Source organism: Neolamprologus multifasciatus, chromosome 10 (genome assembly GCF_963576455.1).
Source record: "Neolamprologus multifasciatus chromosome 10, fNeoMul1.2, whole genome shotgun sequence".
Classification (NCBI taxonomy): Eukaryota; Metazoa; Chordata; class Actinopteri; order Cichliformes; family Cichlidae; genus Neolamprologus; species Neolamprologus multifasciatus.
The window spans coordinates 28,090,050-28,108,079 of NC_140448.1; the positions used below are offsets into that span (position 1 = coordinate 28,090,050).

The following is an 18,030-nucleotide window of genomic DNA, read 5'->3' on the forward strand; positions in this document are numbered from 1 at the left end:
CAACAAGGATGGAGGAAAGCAATAATAACAAAAGCAAAACAGGTCTGCATCAGTGTTTATCTTTTATGGTATTTTTCATCGCATATTAGCTCCGCTTTCAGTCTCATTCTTTAGAGACTGATTGAAGGCTGTATGGAAGCTGGACAGCTCAGCCTCCGGCTATGTGCAGTTTCAGGATAGACAGCTTATCAAAACGAGTGTTGGGTCAAGGTCGAGATGAACCGAGGGGGAGGGGGCAGGAACAATACACCACCTGTCTGAGAAGGGTAAGGATGTATGTCTTGTTAGAGGTCAGTTCACTGCTCGACGTTTTGCTTAGATTAGTTTACAGTATTGAAGTTTGGGTTTTTTTCTAGTTTTTCTTTAGCTTTTATGACCTCTGCACAATGGCAGGTCTGTGCTTTGTGCTGGCTTCAGAAGCAGGTCCTCTGCATTTAATCAGCTGGTCTGAAGGAAAGGGTCTGGATGCTGACTGCACAGTGAGGGACCAGGAGAACCATTATCCCTGTGTGATGAAGACACGTCCAGCATCTCCCCCCCCACTGAGGTGCAAGATTTAGAGGCCACATCAGCAACCACACCTTGAGCCGGCTGCTGTATTTTCACAGTGAACATTAAAATGCATTTTTGTTCTATAAAAATATATATAATAGAAAATATTACACCATAGAGAAACGAAGCACCTCCTGTGACACTATTTTGATTTGACATTTGTTTAGTGTCTTAGTACATAATAAAATAAAATAAAAAGTTAAATAAAAATGTGTGCAAGAGAGTAACTTCAGTAGTTTATTGAATTAAAGGGAACTTATTATGCACAGTTCCAGCTCCATAGTTTTATTTTTGCATTCTACCGAGGAGCTTTGATTCATAGTTTGAAATATTCCTTATTTATCTTTCACTCGGCCAATTTATCCTGCGCCCAAAACAAGCTGCTTTAGTGCCCTTCTCCCTCTCTCTAAGTATTTTTTCAACTGATTGGCCACCTCTCATAAACAGAAAGTGTGAATAGCAAGCGAGGGAGATGGAAAATAAGAAAAAGCATAAGCAGTTCTATGATGGACGGGTGGGTGACTTGTCCAGGGTTAACCTGCCTCTTGCGCTATGACAGGCAGGGACAAGCTCCAGTACTCCTGTGACCCTAACACAGATAAAAGCTTAAGAAAGCGGACTGTTTGATGGAAAATAGCTCCTTTTTAAGCATTCAGAGTCGGCTCCAATAGCATTTCTGAAAAGGTGAGGTGGGTGGATTCGCAGGTTTCATTATGTATGCTTTATTTATACGTGCTGAATGTAACTGCGCCCAAGGTTGATCAAGTGGTCTCATGCAAACTACACAACGTGAATATTATTGTGCTGTAAGAGCTCAGACGTCCCTTTAGTTGCAAAGGCAGATTTTTAATTAATATAACAGGACATGAATTAAGTCTGAGGATGGTCTTTTTTTATTTTAATCATCTTTAATGCTGGGTTTGTGTTTATTCGTTATCAGACTAAGGCCAGTTTTTAAATAAGCCACAATACCTTTTTTAAATTATTATTATCACCACAGTTATTTATTGTTTGAGAAGCTGTGTGGGAAGAGGACTGGAAAGTTTTTTGAGTAGTTGCATCATCCCCCGTTTCACTCCCGCTGATGTGACAGCATCTCAAAGATTCCTCGTTCGACGTATGAGCTGCTTATGTCCCCGAGAGTAAAATGCACACACTATGCTTGTTATGTAGCATACACAGAAAGACTTCCATTGTTTTAGTCCCAAGGGCAATTTACAGACCAGGCCAGGCTTTTAGATGTGATGGAGTTTTCTTCCGTCTGCATTAACAATCTGTTTACTTTCACTTTCAATACATCTATTACAAAAACAGAACTGAAGATTTAAGGATTGTTTGTTATCTTAATAAACCTGAGCACAGTGAAACAATCTTGATGACACAAAAGACATTTATCTTCCCAACTGCCAATCTAATTTTAAGATATTTAAAGTTAAAGAGATGAAAAAAAATCAAGGTGCAGCTGCAGTGGTGGAAGACTAAATGTGCCCTAAAGCGACCGCACTCGGCGCTTTTACCCTGAGTACCTAACTATTTCCCTGACATTAACCCATCCATTCCCTTACAACAGTGGCATAAAGCTACAACAAAATGATGACCGAATCATCAGGAGCAATTTGGAGCTCAGTGGGTTGCTCAACCCCAACCTAGACAATTTCTAGCTGCCACAGAAACCATTCTTAAGTTAAATGCATCATATCACTTTGTAAAACTACTGTTTCTGATGCCTAAGCCAAAAAAAGTCAGCCTTGAATAACTCAAAACTTGCTTGCACAGTGTAAGGGCTGGAGAATAATGGCACCATCAGTGCTTAGACTGCATGCATATAAGCCTTGCTTTGAATATGCAATTTTTTCTGGCACCCGGTACAAAAAAATTCCCCTGGAAACGAAGCCTTAATTGTGTAAAGAAATCAGGAAGGGAGCAGCGCTTTTGTTTTCTCTAGTAGCTGCTCGCAGTTTACTCCAGGGAGCTGAAATGGTTTGACAGCTGGACATCCAGCGTTACTGAGGAAACTGCAACTGTGCATTAAAAGTAATTAAAGTGTATTTTTATGTGCCAGAATTATATTTTTTAGCCGCTGATGTTGCTTTAAAACATCCCATATTAAGAAGTTGGCTCTTACAGGATATTTTGCAAGTAAATCATAAAGTGGGGCTTCATGGCGGTGCAGCGGTTCTCATATAACACCAATAGGTTCCTCCTTGGGCAGTTCTGCATGTTCGTCCTGTGCATGAATGGGTTTCCTCTGGTACTTCTAGGCTGATGTACTGTGAAGGAATGGCTACCTCTGCCCCATGTCAGCCCCACAACCATACACTGAATGAGCAGTTAAGAAAGCAGATGGGAGATTTTAATATAAAAGGCAAAAAGCTGCAAAAAGTCATATTTGTCTGGGAAAGGAGCAAAATAAAGCTTCAATAAAGTATGAAAAGATAGTACTTCAATGACATATAGTACTTGTTAAATGCATTTTGTCATATTAGAAGTATGCTGTAGTACAAACAAACATTAATGTCCATCTTCCTGGCTGTAGCTCAAGCAGTAGAGCAGGTCATTTACTAACTACATGACTTGCGGTTCAGTCCTTGGCTGCTCCAGTCTGCATGCCAGTGGATCACTGGGCATAACAATGAACCTCCCGTTTCTCTGAATGCATTCTTCAGAGTGTGAACATACGATAGAAAGCACTAAGATATAGGAGAAAATAGGGCTTGCATAAATGAGACATGTTGCATAAAAGTGCTTTGAGTTCTTGAGTAGAAAGGTGCTACATAAGAATCAGTCCATTTACATCCCACTTGTGCCACCACCGTTTACAGAGAAAATAATCATCATACACCAAATGGACTTTCTGATCACCAGATAAATGACAGAAATAGCAAACAAGCATCACCCATGCCCTGTCTACCTGATTTTATTTCATTAGGCACAGGCAGGGTAAGTCCATCCAGTACAATGGTGCTTTAGTTGCTATTATTGTGCAGGTATTCTCTGGCTGAGCGTTCGCTGCCCGAGTATCATATTGCTCGAGTAGTCTTTATTATCAGATAACAATTGCTGGTAAATGGTAACAAATAGACAGCTCACTGAGTGGAGATGAGGCTAGATAAGATATAATAAAGTTATACAGGCCTTGTGCATTTACGGCTGATTCAATTACACCTTAATGTTCTAGATTGCAGAGTCTGTGATCAAATAAAAAGTACCACTTTCCAATAAAAGTACACGTTGACGCGTATGTAATTGCAATGCATTCAGCGTGTCACTGTAATTAAGCGTAAACGGTTAAATGGCATGCTGTACAATGAGCAGCCTATACCCTGAACAGCCGTCTAATGACAGACGGTATACGGTGTGAGGCGTCCTTTTTGTTGCGTCGACGTTCAAGAGCCGAAATGTGAATATTTCCAATTTCCTAGGCATCGTTCATGCGGCACGTGTCAGGCACCGACACACAGCCTCCAGTTGTGTAAATTCCTTTCGATTGATGGGTGCACGTATGTGTGTAAATGAAAATGCGAGTGAGTTTTTGAATGTGCGAAGGAGCGCATCAAACCGTGAGACCCTCTACAGAGTACAGAATCCATAGATGGCTGCCGACGCTGATACAGGATTATCCTCTGGTGGATTTTCACATTATACATCTCATCTCCTCCTGCAGAAGCCATATTGCACAATAGCAAGCTCAAGCTAAACAAACCGATTGCTCAAGCAGAGATTCTATAGTCTCGATAACCAACTCTTTATCTTCCAGTTCTTCCCTCTCCTAATTCGGCTCAGTGAGGGGAAACTTACAGCACTGGCTTTGAGGCACAGTGACATTTTCAACTAAAGCCTTTTCAGTCTATAAATGTCTGTATCTGGCTCCCACATAAAAGTAATTTAATTACTGTATCAAGGGAAAAGTAGTAACTATAATTCAGGATAAATCACTATATTTGAGAAATTTTAAGCATTACTTTGAAAGCACGATTTAAAAAAAAAAATCAGATGACTTTGTCACACAAATGTAGAATTATTAATCAAATCATATAGATATCTATTCTATTTTACATAGCAGTGCACTTTTTGATGTCTATGTTGTTTGACTCTGGCCACTTAGAAGAGTTCAATGATTTGGTTAGTCGTGTGGTTTCAGTTAGAAAACCAGCAATTCAATGAGAGCCTTTGGAGTCCCAGTGATCAGCCGACCTTTCTCAAGCAAAGCTAGTGTACAGTAGGGCTGCACGATTTTGCATAAAATGAGAATCACGATTTTTTGGCTTAGAATTGAGATCACGATTCTCTCACGATTTTCTTTTCCAGTATAAATATTTATTGCACTTATTAACTGCACATCGACTTCGTAACAGTTGAGACTGAACATAAAAACAATAAATAAACATAAAAACAACAAATGTCTCACATTTTGTCGTTGCCGCAAAATGTTGTACTGCTTGAAATTCCGTCTCCACCGTTGCTCGACACTGCGTGTATAGAGCAGGTAGTGCATCAATAGAAAAATAGTTGCGGGACGGCACTGTGTAGCGTTTGTCTAGGGTATTGATCATTTTCCTAAATCCCTCGTTTTGCACAGTGTTGATGGAGCCATATCTTTGGTCAGGTGATAAGTAATAGCTTCCGTAATTTCTTTGTGCCTGCGGAAGTTCGACGGGTGTAGGGAAGCGCTGTATAAGGTTCCCGTTATTGATGTTTGGGTGGTTGACCGGGACGGATTTTCTCCTGTCACTTTCTCGTCATCCCTGACGTGTTCTCCGTTGTTTTTTCCCTGCTAATTTTAGCATCACACGGCACAGCTTCTGTATCACGTGGTATAAGGCTCCGCCCTTGTCATTTGTTGAGCAGAAAGAGTGAGCGCTTGTTTTCATGCAGATTACGTCCCGGATCAAAATGCGGTACAATCATCGTCGTCTTTTCTTTTCTTTTCTTTTTTTTTTTTTAAATCGTTGTCATTTGGAAATGAGATCGCACATAAGTATGAATCGAGATCGCGATTTTCTAACGATTAATCGTGCAGCCCTACTGTACAGTTATTAGAAGAACATGTTGAACTTTTGTTTACTATGTCCCACTCTATGTCTGTCAGTGCTAAGTCGAAGCGACGTTAGATTCAAGAGGACACACTGGTCTTTGGTGACTGATTAGGGAAATTAAATCCACTACAGCACGGAAACTGGGGTGGAAACAACTTCAGAATGAGTCTAACAAGTTGAATGTTTAATGTCAGGCTAAGTTTTTGTCCTCAAAACGCCTGCATACTGATGGAAAACTGGTTACTGAAGGTAGGATAATAGTTGAGCACTTCTGAATTCCATATTCATGCAATTCAGCTTGTTTTTCCCACACAAAGAGACGGCCTGATTCCCCACCGATGTACTGACGTGACTTCTAAACACCGAAAGGAATCTGCAGTTAACATCTCAGTGTGAGATATAATATTCTATCAATATAATATTACGAAGCTGCCTTTCGTGTTGCGAACGATCAGTTTACTATAATAAACTAGAAATGAGGCATAACCATGAATTCTTAGTGCAGTAACTTCACACCATGCCACCCTGCAGCACCACACGATTTCTGACAACAGATTTATTAACAGTGTTTGTTTCTCTGAGGTGATTTTTGATCAATTGTTCTATCTGATTAACAGCTTTCAGTGCTCCCACACCCCAGCTTTTTGGATTTAATTAAGGCTGCAGGTTAATCTTACCGAGCAGTCATGAGTGCAGTCATGCATGAAGCCATCACCACTACACGATGGAGATATCATCCAAGTATGGAAAGCTTAAAGACTAAAAAGAGAATGGTAATTGGTTTACATTGGTTTTAATCACCGACTTAAAGAAACAATCCAAAAGCTGAAGTTTGCATACAATTTTTCTTAGCACTGGTAAATAGGGGTGGGTTTTTATAATCGATCTATCGATTAAAATAGATTCTGGCTTGGATAATGTGAAATCGATTCATTAAAATCCTGAAATGATTTTTTAATATAAATGTATTTTGCCCAAAATGACAGAATCTCAGGTGAAACCTCACAAAATTTCAACAACCACCAAACAGCTAAAACAGTAAGTGAAAGCAGGAACACGGATTCTGCACAAAGATATAAACACAAAGCGCGGACCTGCCGATGGATCAGAATCAATGAGATGTTGCCTTTCTCACCTGACGGCATGGACACGGTCGGGGCTGAAAGCCGACAGCTCGCTGATTCTGATGTTTCGGCGGGTCCGTGCTTTGTGTTTACGTCCTTTTTGTGCTGATTCTGAAGCTGTTAGTTTTATCTCTCTCCAAACATTATTGACCGAACCAGCAGCAAAAGAAGATCCAAACTACGCTTCACATAAACGTCATGAATTTCCTCTGACTTTTACTGTTTTGCTTCCACCAGATAAAATCACACTTCATGCACAGCTCTCTCTGTACTTCAAGAACAGTTTCCCGTCTAAAAATCTGTTTTCTGCATTATTCGCTTGCTTGTTACGCACAAGTCTACCGTTGTTTACAGCGCTGTCAGCCGCTGTTTTATTTTCCTTTTACATACTTCCAAAAAGAAAACCTAATTTCTGCCGTTCAATACTGAACAAATTTAAACTTTTTAAAATTATGCTAAATGCAAAACACTTAGCCGTGTCTCTAATCAAACTGCTGTAACTTCAGAGGTAATGTTTATAAGTTGATTAATGGTTTTCTTTCGTTTTTGATGTACTGCAGAATATTTTTATAAAATCCCAGGCCAGGAAAATCACCTTCATGTTTTTCTGTGTTTTATCTTCAGCTACTTTGACACAAAGGCATCTGCTGTGATGCTCACACCTTTGATAAAGTCTGGAAAGTGTCAGCTTCCTTTTTATAGATACAAAAATATGTAAATGTACTGATCTGAATTATAATATTTCTGACTGTCAAAATTTCCCAGATTTAAATCAAATTGAATCAAATCGAATCGAATCGAATCGAATTGAATCGAATCATGGATCGAATCGATTCGGGACCTTGTGAATCGGAATTGAATCGATTCTAGAAATCAGTGAGGATACCCAGCCCTACTGGTAAAGAGTCTGGGAATTTTTCCTGTGTGCTACAATAAGTACACTTTCTTTTAGGGTGTACTTTTTTGTAACCATGGAACATAAAAAAAATCGGACCTTTTTATTATGAGTCTAGTTGTGTTACCTGTTCTTTTTACAGCATAATGCATTCAAACATAAGCCTCAGAAAGCAAACTTTCTTCAAAGTGCACCAAAAATCAAAGTGCCACAGGCCACGTGTAACAAGACAGGAGCTACACTCATGCCCACATGACTAAGTTAGCTGGCTGATTAAACTACATAAAAGATGCATATAGAATGCAGAAGGCAATTTATTTATTTATCTTTTCTGCTGCTTATGCAATGACGTACTTGGCATCATGGCTCTCTTGCTGGAAAGCAAACCTTATTCATATCTTCAAAAATAATTGCGTTTGCGTAGACAGCTGCTCAGATGTTGCTACTTAATTATGAGTGTCTTGAGGGAAGAGAAATGCACATCATGTTTTGTTTGGAAACCACACGGTTTTCTCTGGGGAAATTTATGACAGCATTCATCACATTTCATTTTTGTTCTATCTGACAAAGCTCTCTGTAGTGAAATGTTTTATTGCCATTGAAGGCAGCATGGATTCCTCGGTGGTCTTTCTAATGTTTTAGTAGGTTAAGGCGATATAAAGTCTCATCCATCAGTATTTAGATGATAAGAAGTCATTTCACAATATATAGATGACTTGGTTGATTTGCAGATTAAACATCACTTAAGATTAATTAGCAAGATCGCCCACTTAATAAACCAAAATCACAGCGGGATACAAACAAAGATGGCAGGGCTTCACTACTACAGAGAATTAAAAACAACCTGCCTTGCTCAAGTTCTGCGCTAACTCATCGCAAACCTGACGATATGCATCACTGCGCAGCTGTGACGTAGCATCGGGGCAGAGCAGAAAGCACAAAGACAATGCAGGGAAGCTAGCTAATTAGAACTGGCCATTAAATACTTGCTTGACATTTAGAACAAAATGCAGAGAATCTGTCAAATCTGACAGACAGAATATCAGCGATGAGAAGACAGGAGTGGTGGTGAGGCATAACGATGTTATGCTTCAGCTGGCTTCCCTGTTAACTTGCAACCACTGGCTGAATGCATCAGTAGCTGTTCAAAGTGACGGAAGGCACAGAATTCCCAAGTTAATTCCTTTATTGTCCAAAAAAACCTTCCTTATTACTTTTGGCGCCTCAGACTGAAACAATGTCTCGCAGAAGTGTTACACGAGCCTGCAAAGTGCATCGGTTCAATTTGATGTTATTTATATAAAGCCAAATCACAACTTTGGTCATTCTAGGTTACTTAGTTACAATTATAGATACATGTATCAATATAGATTTTATAAACCGTAACCCCACAATCCTACAGTTACCCGTAAGTCAGCAACAGTGGCTAGAAAACTCATTTTTTCTCCCCTGTTTCTTCCTGCTGAAAGGAAGTTTGGCAAGAAAACAAACAAATAGGAAAAAAAAGATAAAATATGGAAGAGAGAGGACACCAAGTTAATGACATGCAGAGTGCAAAGTGAGAAGGGAAGCAGAAATGCTCAGTGGAAGACGGGGGCTTCCCCCAGCAGCCTTGGCCTAATGCAGCATAACTAAGGGATGGTTCTGGGTCACTTGATCCAACCCTTACTATAAGCTCTACCAAAAAGGGAAGTTTTAAGCATAATCTAAAAAGCAGAGAGCGTGTCTGTATCCTCAACCCAAACTGGGAGCTCGTTCCACAAGAAGGAAGCACGATGACCGAAGGCTCTGCCTCTCTGTGTATCTTTGAAAAGTTATTAACGAACGAGGCTGCAGATACTGTAAAAGAGCTCTATTGGGATATGGCACTACAAGGTGTTTAAGGTGAGATGACACACAATTATTGGGCAATTTCTATGTGAAGAAGAAATGTGGTTAAATTGAATTATGGATTTTAGTGGGAGCCTATAGAATATAGTCACTGTTTCTATACTTTTACTGCAGAGCTGAAGGCTTATTATCACTGAGCTTCCTAAAAATTACACATTTTTTTATGTTTCAGCATCACAGAGTATCTATGTGGATACGCACCTTGTTTATAGACTAATATGTAACCGCAAAACACCACAAAGAGGACTGCACAGTTGAATTAACATCAACAAAAACACCAGTGACCGCCAATGCTATCCCTCAATCTCCTAATAGATGCAGAAAATCCTAAGGCACATCTTTCTTGAGTTATTGTGTTGAAGATTTTTAGAGAACTTGACCTCTGAGGTCAAACTCGGCTGAGATTTTTAGCAGATGCATTTATAGTATAAAATTGAAAATCCTACGTTATCGTTATTGTGTCCACAGCACCCACCAGCCCACACACCTGGTGGGGTGACGACAACACCTAAGTCTTGTATTCCTGGGGAGTAAAGAATGAATGACAGCCTGTACTACAGAGCTGATAGCTTTGCTGTAAGGTAGTAGTCAAGCAAGATACTTACCAAACGAATTTAGATATCAAACAAAACTTTTATTTTAGAGCAATCATCTAATCCAAGCATTTTCTATTCCTGGTGTTAATGCTGACTTCAAAGTTGCAAAGAGAAGTTGCAAACAGAGATCCAGCCTCTCAAAGCAGCTGCCAAAGTGATAGCGCTAATGATTGCTACCATTTAGCATTTAAGAGGGAATTGAATCTTTTTTTTCCACCAACTTTCAGTGTGTCCACGAAACGTTTAGAAAACGGTCCGCGACACAGCGATTCACAGCGCCCAAACAACAGTGCAGAGAAAAGAAGAGCACTTTGAAGACCAGCACTTACCTTTAAACCTAGAAACACACAATCTCCTCTGCGTGTGTCTCCTATACTCTTTATCTTCCTCTCTACTCGGCGAGGGTGAAACAAAAATAATGACAACACTAAAGGTCAGTGGGCTTTGAATTCCATTTAAAACACAGGCTTCCAACTACTAGCTGGGGAAAAGCATCATATTACATCTTTGCTTCAGTGTGATAAGAGGTTGAACAGCAGAATCTCTCTCATTCTTTTAGATGTGCGAATACAGCTAAAAAAAAAAAGGTATTCATTGACTGGCATTGACAGAGGAGATGAAGAAGGCACAGACGCACTGCCCACACTGCCCACACCCACACAAGACACATCAATATTTTGTACCTGCACAAAGCGCAGCGCCTGTCGGTAAACAAGGCCGCCTCCTCATCTCCTCCGGAGGCTCATTAAAATTTGAGTACCGGCTCCTCTTGTCAAACACAGAGTGCCTTTTCTTTTGGGGGACCTAACAATCCAATAAATATGATGAACCTCAGCTGGAGTGACCTGCGCAACACAGCGAACGCGAGCGAGGGCAAGCTTCGGACCACCTTTCAACGTTGAAGGATTTTTATTGAGCAAGAAGTTCACTGCCCATCATATTCAGCCTTCATTAACCCAAGAAGTGCTAAGTATTTTTAAAGTCTGTCACATTTTATCTTTACATCCTTGATTCATTTCTAGTTTCTATGATATGACAAATTAACCCGTCCACGGTTTTCCTGATATGTCCCCAAATTTAGCGGATTACGAAGCCTAATTGCACAATACAAACCGAGTTATTGTTGAGCTGATGCTCGCAGAGGGGAACGCGACACACTCAGCTCGCATCGTTCCCGCACAGAGTCGACTGTGGAGAATTACGTCCGTCTCCAGAGTGAGGATGAATACGAAATGTGACTCGTGGGGCAAAAAAGGGCCGACCCCGCGTATCTCGGAGCTTTTCTTAGTCACGGCCTCCACCATCACATACGCGGCGACTTATTAAACATGCTCCGGTAAAGCGAACCTTCACTGATTGTCTAATTCAGCTTTTCTACGTCCAATGCACCTCGGATTATTTTCTACCGAGCTCTAACTGGAATGTGCGTGTTGTTTGAGTACATATACACTCGACGGCCTCGCTGCAGAGGTCATCCAATTAATTACGGATCTCCTCACGAAGACGTATGGGCTCAAAAATGATTGCATGTCTATGACTTACCTATATGACGAGGGCGCCATCAGTTACAGCGGGTCAACAGGAAATATAAAAGAGAAGGAGAAGAGAAAAAACAGTTAATTATAGTAGGGGGAAAGAGAACACAGTTCATTCTCACACAGAGAGGACAGATTAACACTGCTAAGGAGCACTGTCATCTTGAGAGTGGCAATGATCGCGCTCGCCGCCTCCATCATCTACTCCTGGAGGCACTCAATGACTCACTGGAAACAAACCTCTCAACTCTCCCCCTCTATACGAGCCCACTCAGCATAGGCATCTCTCCCCAACCGTCCATTTGTTACCGAAGATATTTTCAGTTTTAATTATCAGCTGCTCCTCGCAGCAGTTAGAGTGAATAGTTTGACTTTTGTGTTTGCTCTGTACTTCGGCAAAGATTTTAATTTTAAGTTCCCCGTTTTGTTTCAGCCTAGGTCAATATTACTCACATTCTGGAAAATGCAGTGTATGGTGTATTATGTTGTAATTAACACTATAAACTTTTTAATAGCTTCAATAATCACATGGGAATAACCGCTTCTGCTTACAAATTGCAAGAAGCAATAAATAATAAATGAAATCTGCCTCGTCACGCTGACACTATGAGGTACAATGAATCCTGACACGTGTGTCACGACTCTGCCGAGGGTTACCGTAACTAATGAGATGGGCCACACTCCCTGATGATTACAGTAATGAGTTGTTGTTATTGCTGATAAGCAGAAATGTTGGTCTAATACAAATGGGGTTATTGAAGGGGCAGCCTTTAATATACGTAGAATTTTCCTATTCTGTTTTTATATCATTATAAATCAGGGGTGTCAAATTCATTTTAGTTCATGCGCCACATGCAGACCAATTTCATCTCAAGTGGGCTCAAGAAAGCCACTGGATGATGACTTGTATTCATATGTATATACATATTTTATAAGTCCCATTATATGGGGGAAATGGAAATGGACTGGCATTCATATAGCGCTTTTCCAGCCTTCCTGGGTGCTTATAGTGGTGTGTGTTACCTTTAAAGGTCGGTGTGGATCTACAGAAACACAAATCGTTCACATTTAGATTCTTCTGGAACCGAACAAAAATCTTAACATCCTCAAGACTTGAACAGCTTTAAGGTTGAGAACTATAAATACTTTTAACTTTCCTTTTATTCCCGCTGCTGTATAACAATGCTGACATCATCATAATGGGAATAGCAATGGGTCTTTGTTTTTAGAAAAACTGGAATTTTAATGACTTTTCTTCAGTCGCTTCTCTTTCTAACACTTTACAAAACCATCCAGGAGGCAGAATTGGATCCTTTGGCCAGCTGGACCGGGCCACATTTAAAAACACCAACAGAAAAGCCTAAAAAAGCTTTTATAACTTCACCTTATTAATTATAGCAGGCAAAATTATTCACTCACTTTATTAAGTATACCTTGCTGGAACCGGGTTGGACCACTTTTGTTTTCAAAGCTGCTTTAATTCTTTGTTACTTAGATTCAACAAAGTGCTGGAAACATCCATATCGACATGATAGCCTCACAGTTATTGCAAATCTGTCAACTGTGACTCCCTCAATCCACCACATGCCAAAGATGCTCTCTGGGATTGAGATCTAGTAATTGTAGCGACCATTTAAGTATACTGAACTTATTGACATGTCCAAGAAACCAGTTTGAGATGATTTGAGCTTTGTGACATGTCATTTTGTGTCAGTATTGTATCAATATTCAGGTAAGCTGTAGCATTTAAATGATGCTCAACTGATACTAAGGGCCTAAAACACGTGTAAATAAACCGCTGTTATTGCAAGGCAGGATGAGTCCATTCTTTTATGTTGCTATTGTCAAATTGTGACCCTACCCTCTGAAGGTCGCAGTAGAAATTGAGTTTTTCCCAAACTTCTATTGTTCAGCTTTGGTGGCCCATCTTCCCTAATGTTCAACATGTTTTGTTGACTGGTTTTAACGAGACGCTATTCCAGTAACTGTTGACTTCCTATCAGCTCGGAGCAGACTGGTATTCTCTTCCTCTGGCATCAATGAGGCAAATATCATTTTTTCAGACCTAGACAGGGTTATATGAGAAAATCCCAGCAAATCAACAATTTCTGAAATACTCAGACAACCTCCCCGTTCTGATAGATATTTGGATTTCAGCAAGCAGCCTTGACCGTGCCTACATGCTTAAATGTGGAGTGTTTCTGCCAAGCGACTGGCTGATTAGATATTTGTGTTAACGAGTAGATAAACAGGTGTATCTGGGAACAAGGTTAACCTTGATCTGCTGCTCTCTCTCGTTTCATACTGGAAGTGGAAAATAAACTCCCTGGTGTCTCTCTTTCTCCCCGTCAGAGCTGCGCCCACACAGCTTTGCTGGATCTAACAACTTTTCTGGCAAACACCCTTACTGTCCCCGTCTTTTTTCTTTCAAATATGATCACAACCTGTTATTTTGTTACGCCGAGTCCTAACTCATAGTGTTGATGACAGAAACAACCAACAGAGAAAAACTTGATATGGTTTGGGGGGAAAAAGAGAAAATTTCCTTTCATAGGAAAAAGAACCTGGGTGGTGGGACAAAGGAGCATAAGAAGAAAACAGCATCGTGTTTCAGATGAGTTTTACAAGTCCAACAATAATATGCTACTGATCAGATTGGCAAGCGGCCTTCAGAAGAATAATGGCTCATCCTTGCTGCTATTGAACATAAGAAAATCTCAGTTACTCTTCAAGGCTGAGGGATGTTTTATCAAAGTCTCTACATACCGCCCAATAATTAGTTTTGAGAAAATCCATTCCCCTCATGTTCTTTCATATAGCTTTGTTCTTATTTTTCACACATTTTCTTTTTCTGGAAGTGCCTTCTACTTATGTAGGTATTCATTATTGCTCTGCTGTCAATAGCTACATTTCATCAATTATTCCATTTCACAAGTATAATAAAACATGCTCACTAATAATTAACAAGCTTGAAGCAACTCTAGCAGGTGTCTGTACAAATAAATGACTGTCCCTTTGCATTTGCACGTTGCCTGGCTTTTCCAGGCTGTTTTTTTCCTTTTTGCTGACATGGATGTAAACAGATCCTAATAAAGGCAATATGATTAATTTCAATTCAATTTAGTCAAACATCGCCTCGAGGCATTTCATATCGTCGGGTAAAGACCCAACAATAATATGGAGAAAACAGTGTTTGTACATAATCATATTTCAGTCTGTCTTCTTGGGTCTCACTTTGTTCAATTGAGCTGAAGAGCACACTTGAAATTAGGGTTAAAAAAGAACCACAAACCATCCATTATCACACAGCGAAAGGTACAATTGGAATACATGCATTTGAGATAGTTACCAGCATCATTATTTCTATTTTGCAGGAAAAAGAAGAAAGAGACTTAAAAGTGGTCCACAGGTGTTCCGCGCCAAAAGGTTAATGAGGCTTGGCACTCTGCGTGTGGGAGTAATTACAGGAAGACATCGCATTAATTTTGGTAAGCTGAGAATATCTTGGGTGGTCCAACCAAACAGACTCAGTGTGGCCAGGTGAACTTATCTGCATGTAAGACTTGAACTGCTGAAAATAAGTCCAAATTATTGTTATTGTCTTTGCAACTATGATCTTATGCACAGGAAGAAAAATGTGTCTGTAGGGTAGGCACAAAAACAAACTGTGATCCTGGATGCTATTCTATGCAGTATCTGCAGGAGTCTTAGTGGTCTCATGCTATTCATCAATCTATCCACTGCAGTTAACTCACAGAATATGTGAGCGTGCGAGTCAGTCAGTCTCAATGTTTGAACTATTGCATGAGTATGTGTCTGAAGGTTCTCAATCATCCAGGTCATCATAGTCTAGGTCAGCGGTCCCCAACCCCTGGGCCTCGGACCAGTACCAGTCCGTGAGTCGTTTGGTACCGGGCCGCGAGAGTTGAGGCTCAGGTGTGAAATGTATAGTTTTCAGGGTTTTTATCGGTTTTCAGCGTTATTTTGTTATCGTTTTTATCGTTTACTCGGTTTTCCTGGGTCTTTTCACGTGTGTTATGAATAAATCTTCTTTTTTTCGGTACCGGTACTAGTTTTATTTTGTTGTATTTATCCGCGACACCTTAAAGGCCGGTCCGTGAAAATACTGTCGGGCATAGACCGGTCCGTGGCGCAAAAAAGGTCGGGGACCGCTGGTGTCTGTAGGGTAAGCAACAAAAACAGGTTTATCTCAAAGACAGAACTCCTAAACACAAACTGTCATGGTCCTGGGTCGGTGACCCAGCGCTTTATGTTTATTATTATCATTTTCTAGTTTATTATTATGATGATTATTATTGTTTGAGTTCTCTTCGGTCTGCCTCTGAGTCTGCGTCTGTATCTCTGTCTGTCTATGGTGTCACCCCGTCTGTTTGTGAATCTGTCTGTTCAGTTCAGCGTCTTGTCTGGTTCCCTGTGTCTGAGTTTCCTGTTTTATTGTGAAGGTCTGTGTCTTATGTGAGTGTGCTCAGTTTACATTTCCCCTGTCTCGTCAGCTGTGATTTCTCCCAGGTGTGTTCCCCTCCTGTCTCTCATCCCTTGATTACTGCCGTCTGTGTATTTAAGCCCTGTGTTTCTCTGTGTCAGTGTCGCGTCGTACCCTCAACTTGCTGTGTGTTCATGATTTCCAGTCCTGCACCTCAGTTTAGAGTTTTGTTTGCTTTTGTGAGTTTTATTTTATGTTGAAGTTTTGTTCCAGCAATAAAGCTGCATTTTCAGTTGAAACCTCGTTTCTTAAGAGTCCTGCATTTTGGGTCCACCACTCCTGCCTGCCTGCCACACAGCCAACCATGACACAAACTTAACAACGTAGTGTATGCTGTACAGCGTAGCGAAGAATGCTCTGACCTCTACATTGGAGAGACCAAACAGCCACTTCATAAGCACATGGCACAACATAGAAGAGCCACCTCCACGGGACAAGACTCTCGGACAAGACTCAGCCTTCTGAACTCAGGAAATCACATGATAGGGTGGGACTGGGTTTCACAATGAGCTCACCTGAAACCCTGGCTGATTGTGACCTACACCCGTTTTCACACCTTGGCTCGTGTGATTAGGTAGAGGATCAATAGGGGGTCTATTTCCCTCCCACAGGGTTCAAATCTGGGACTCTCCACCATTTGACCCTAGAACTGAAGAAGCTTCTCAGATGAGAGGTGAAACATCCTCAAACAACTTAAAGAAGTCCCGACGCTTTTCTTTCCAAGCTCCTTAGACTATTGCATGAGTACAGCACAAACTGAAGCAAGCACTGATAATACACACAAAAGAGAACGAAGAGTGGATTAGAAAAGGACTGCATGGGTACCAAGTCTCCACGTTGAATGGGCACAAACTCATGCGTAGCCCTTTCTTAAAGCACCCCCAGGGATGGCAATAAAAGAGAATTTGATCACAGTGCTGGTTTCGATTGTGAGTGGATGATGACAGCTCTGAATCATATCTGTCGCGCTTGTAACAGTTCTGCTTCTGTAAACATTCCAGTCTGTCAAGATGGACAGAAATCTTGCAGAGACAAATGACTTCTGTTCAATGTGGACATTTTTCATCGAAAACAGAAACGAGGAGAAACATAAGCAATCGATATAATTTGCGAGTTGTAACCCCAGCCGAATACATCTTCAAAAGAAGATGCCACTAAATTACAGGAGCCTTAGTTGTGCTGCAAAGCTCGCAGGCTATGGCGTTGCTTTTAAAGGTACCAGACGGCATCAGAGGTAACTCGGAGCAAAGGAAATGAAAGTCACCGACCACCAGCCAATTTACTATATGGCAGAGTTAGACAACCATTAAAAGCCTTGCAGCTTTTCTGCTCTTTATTTGTTTTCAGTGCAGCTTCGCTATAGAACTCCGGGTTCTTTCTGTAGCTTAATTAATGCACAGACTCATTCAACTTCTTAATCAATGAATAACTCAAAGTGAAAGTTATTGATTCATCTTAGTTCAAAAAGCCTGGTCTGTCTGCGCTCGGTGTAACTAATATCCTGTGAGTTTGAATCGCTCACCACGCTGTGCCAGCTCTAACCCCGTGTCAACTGTGGGTTGTTTTTTTCCCCAGCAGTTTGAGCAGTCTAAAGTTAACCTTAAAGTTAGAAAATCAGAAGGGGGCAAAGCAGAACTTTGTTACAAAGTGCCTTCAGTACTACTGTGCTGACTTTAATGAGTATTTACGTGTCCGCCCACATGGTGTTTTTAAATTCTCAACCCTCATCCATTCCTCAATACTAAACTCCCTCACAAAGTCACAAAAGTCACTAAATGCTGAGAATTTACAAGGTTCCAGTAATGTGGCACGTTGAGGTTGAGATTTTATGTTACTGTCACCTACATGTTACCAATTAGCTGGCAAGCAAACGCTCTATGATAGGTAAGTGCCTCGGT

At 40.7% G+C, this 18,030-nt stretch overlaps 1 protein-coding gene across 2 annotated transcripts in view; it reads right to left on the minus strand.

Annotated features, from left to right (window-relative positions):
• tmem132e (transmembrane protein 132E) overlaps positions 1-18,030 on the minus strand; it is a 483,984-nt gene that overhangs the window by 227,213 nt on the left and 238,741 nt on the right. The window lies entirely within an intron of this gene.